Source organism: Belonocnema kinseyi, chromosome 2, assembly GCF_010883055.1.
Source record: "Belonocnema kinseyi isolate 2016_QV_RU_SX_M_011 chromosome 2, B_treatae_v1, whole genome shotgun sequence".
NCBI classification, from domain to species: domain Eukaryota; kingdom Metazoa; phylum Arthropoda; class Insecta; order Hymenoptera; family Cynipidae; genus Belonocnema; species Belonocnema kinseyi.
The window spans coordinates 65,475,802-65,480,588 of NC_046658.1; positions in this window are offsets into that span (position 1 = coordinate 65,475,802).

Here is a 4,787-nt window from a genome sequence, read left to right on the forward strand (position 1 = left end):
TGATATAATGTATAATGATAAAATGTTTAGATAATATTGTTCAAATTTCTTTAATAAATATTTATTGAAATAAGCTATAGCTATAATATGACTATGTTATCTATTAATACTGAATGATTAATAGGTAGTTTCAAAATTAATAAGAAAAATTAATATAATGCTTGAAAGGTGGAAGAATTAAGCAATTACTATATATTATTATAAAACTTGCAATAATATATAGTAATTGCTTAATTGCATTTAATTGCATTTTAATTGCATTTTGAGCAAAATTTTGGATTTTGCAAAAATTGTTCATATGCAAAATCCAAAATTTTGCTCAAAATGCTTCGAAAAAATTCAGGCGTATTCCTTGGCTGATTACAAGAACTTTTTATTCTTGATGATTTTTCCGAAAAGCGCATCGTTTATTGTAAAAAAATTCATGAATGTTTTCACAAAAATTTTGCCATTAAGACGCCATTTTGAAAATACTAAAACGAAAAATCGATCTTTGAACCATGGATTCTCAAATTTTAGACATTTATTCCACCCGTTAGTGACATTCCAGGTTAATTACAGACTCGAAAAGCTTTGGAAAATGGTTCACAAAAAAAAATAGACACGAAAAATCACGTTTTTTTTGGTTTAAACTGCATTTTGGGATAATAAGAAAATTTTTTGAGAAATTTCATTGGCACCGTCGGAAAGAGGAGATCTTAAGCAATAAAAATATATGTGTCTCAATTTTTTCTAGCGCCGAATAGTCTTAGTTATTGGCCGTTGAAAAGCAGTGTACCGGTAGTGGCGTTTTGGCCGTTTAAGGGTTGAGAAGTCAAAATAGCGAACCATCACTTTAAAAAATTCCCTAATTCATATAAGACTTATTACATGGGGAAAAAACTTTGATATAGTGTTTGGAATTTGTGAATAATAAACCTTTTAAAAATGTGTTTTATGCAAGAGAGTTTTCTTTACAAATAATTACAAAATGCTAACAATTTCAATATTATTATCCGTAATCCCCATATGAATTGAATTAAGAAAATTATAATAAATATAGCAAATCCAAGAAAAGTCTAATGTAAAAAATCCAAAAAACATTCACTCTCTGGATACTAGAAGATTTGATAATTTATTACACCTCTGTTTTCGCACGCGGTATGGCCATTCATTTTCGGTATGATGAAAACAGAAAAAAACTAAAAATCTCTCAACAATTCTTCATTTCTCTTTCTCCGGAGCAGTAGGTGCTGAACAAAAATAAAAAACTTGTTGAAATCAGTAACCTATCAAAACAGGGTAAAAATCATTATTTCTTACAATGCAGTGTAGTTCCACCTTGAGTCTGCGTTAGTATGATAGATATAAATTATTCATTTTGAAGTAAAGCAGGACATACGTTTTTCACTCAAAGAAAACAATGATAATTCATTAAATGAAAAGATTTCGTGTGTCTTACTTCACTCTGCTGGTTCTCCACCCGACTTTCAACTAGCAAATGCAATATAATTCACCAAATTAAAGGTTTTGCGTGTCCGGCATATTCCGTCTTTGTTTCGCTTAGTCTAGTTTTCTGACAAGAACTCGAAGAGCAATATCTAATTAAATAAATTAAAGCGCTTTCTTTCTGAATAATTTTATTATAATATTTTTAATAAACAAAAATACTAATATAAATCAAATATAAAATACTGATTTAAAATTCATTTTTAACATATTTAAACTTTTCTCGTAGAATTGAAACTTCATTTCTGGAATTGATAATTATTCTCAAATCAGTCGACCTTCACATGAAAAAAGATTTTAGGATTTGGAATTAATTTACAATATTTTCTTTTAAGATCGAAATGAAATCTACCTTCTAATTAACTATTTTATACAGCAAACTCAGAACATGCAAAAAAGTGCATAACTCTCAGTTAGATATCCACCTACCTGGTTTCCAGCTTATTAAAAAAAAAGTGGTAGGAAAAGGGAAGAGTCAACATAAAACCAATCTCTCTCTCTCTCTCTTCTTCCTTATTCTTGCTCCATTTTTTAATACTGCAACCAACCAGTTTCGAAGCCAATTTAAACTGCATTATCAGGGATTTTGTACAGGAAAACGTTCCGCATGCAGGCAGAAAAATTATACATAATTTTCATTTGTTTTATATATTACCTGCAAATAAAGAACAAAGAGATTAATATAAAAGGGTATAGTATTTATTTATATTTATTGGCTAAAATTAAATTGTACATATAACACTTTGAGAGATCCTATATTAAATTAATAGCTTTGTTATCCTCTCGCTTTATAAACAACATTTCCATGAATTATCCGTTTTTATTTTTCTCGTGATCTTATCTCTCTTGACACCATCCCACGAAGGAATAATGAAACCTATCTCTGCGAATGCGACAGCAACGGTGCTGTAAGTGTGAGTCCTGTAAAAAGGGACCACTCTTCACTGAGTGCGCAAGCGCGGCGTGTTCTCTTCTCATGCACGGAAAAGTGCGAGTGAGACAATTTTGGAAAATGTATGTTTGTCAGGTTTTGTGAGTTGTTTTCTTTTCCAGTCGGCAACATTTTTCGAGTTTCCATTAATATGAATATGTGAATGGCGTAAAATATAATTAATAATTTTAGTAAGTGAATGATATAAGATTGCGGTAATAAAAGCTCGGCGTTATGAAAGTAGTGAACATAAAATTTATTGAAATTGTATCACCATACAATCTTACAATTGGAGTTGCAACCTATACTTGCGACTTTTAGAACGTGCACTCCTTTGATTGCCAAAATCATATGTTACTCTAGTCATTCACTTAACTTAAAGAATAAAATATTATATTCTAAACCTTTTACTCAATCATTTTACGAGGCAGCTTCAAAAACTTGTGCCGGCTGCAAAAGAAAATAAACTCGCCTAATCTGATAAGCATGCAGTGAAGAGTGATTACTATTCTGGCCTTTAAGCACGGAAACAAATTTGGGCGGAGGCAGGTACCAGATACCATAGAACCAATATTGCCCGCGTTGGCTAGAAAACTATCCGTTCGACAATGGAACTATGGTGGTTCAATTCTTCTGGGACCAGCTTGATTCGTCTAGCGAACGCACGATGTACCAGTGTCCTAACAACATTGATTCTATGGATGTGGGGCCAGTCACCAGAGTAATCCCACATGGAGTACGCGTGCCATTCCATGCTGGTATACCAGCAGTTCGGATTAGTGTGACACGATGCGCTATTGCATCGCGGGCTGTGTTACCGACCTGCCGGTATACCAGCATCGAACGGCAAGCGTTCCCCGTGCGGGATTACTTTGGTCCCACATCCGCAGAATCAATGTTGTCAGGACCCAGGCACGTCTTGCATCCGCTAGCTGAATCAAGCTGGTCCCAGAAGAATTGAACCACCGTAGTTCCATTTTCGAACCGATAGATGTCCAGTCCACGCGCACGATATTGGTTCTATGGTATCTAGTACCCGCCTCCGCCCAGATTTTTGTTCGTGCGGTCATGTCAGCGTTGCTACTTTCAGATGCAAAAAAGTTTTCCATGTTAGTTCATATCTATCTTCTCCTAATTTTGCATTATTATTGCTATTTAACGAAACTCTACAAATCGTGTGTAAACCAAATTTTCCTAAAATTGATTTCGAAATATTTGAAATTTTTTATAAATAAAGTAAAACTAACGTGTTAAATTATATAATATATATGAAGAACATGGGTCAAAACTTGCGTAAATCAAACCAAAATGATGGTGTTTGAAGGAAAGTGTAAGAAGAAAATATGCAACATTATCTTAAATGATAAAATAATAAAATAGTACGTATACCTTGGTTATCAAAATGACAAAATAATAAAATAGTACGTATACCTTGGTAGCATGATGTGCGGTAAAGAGCGGATGGAAAAAGTCAGTAATGAGATAATCCTCAGAGGGTGTGGTGTAGAGGAGACACTAGTTGACAGATGTGAAAGAAATTCGTTAAGATAATTTGGGCATGTTGAGAGATTGAAAAATGAACGACTTATGTAACAACTGTATATCAAGGTAATATTGGATGAGACCCTAATTCGAAGAGACATAAAAAGTCATATAAACGCAAGAGCTTTCACGAGAAAATGCATGAACATAAAGGAAGCTAGAGGAAACCTAAAAATTACGTGTTTTGTTTAAGAATGATTCTAAAGTCTGGATAAATTAATAAATATCAGACAGGCCGCTCTCTACATCTGAATTAGTAAAATTTCACTATTTGATAGTAAAATTTCACTAATTGAATTAGCGAGAAGTAGGTCACTATGAATTAGTGAAAAACTACTAATTTAATTAGTGAAAATATTTTACTAAATTAATTAGTGAAATTTCACTAAGCGAATAGTGGTTTTGTGAGACAAAGTATCTACTATTAAATAGTGGAAAATCACTAATTAAATGGTCAAAATCAATCATGACATCCTGATCCTCTTTTAGAGCTCTGGTTAACTCTTCCGTAGTTAGGGTGTCGTACTCCTAAAACTCATTGGATATTTCGGCGTGGATGACGCATATACCTTAGGGTAACCAATACTTAATGATAAATTCATTTAAAATCATCAATAACAAAACACCGCGAAACTTAAAATTGTCATCCATATTTAAATAAAATATTTGCTGGAATCAACCAATAACCCCAACAATAAACTATATTACAAGACAAGTTATAGAAGTAAACTACCAGGTGTATACATATGAAACCGGTATTGCCATCTAGCGGCCAGTAGGCACACTTGTAGGCACTGTCGGAACTTACCATTTGTGCTAATTGGCG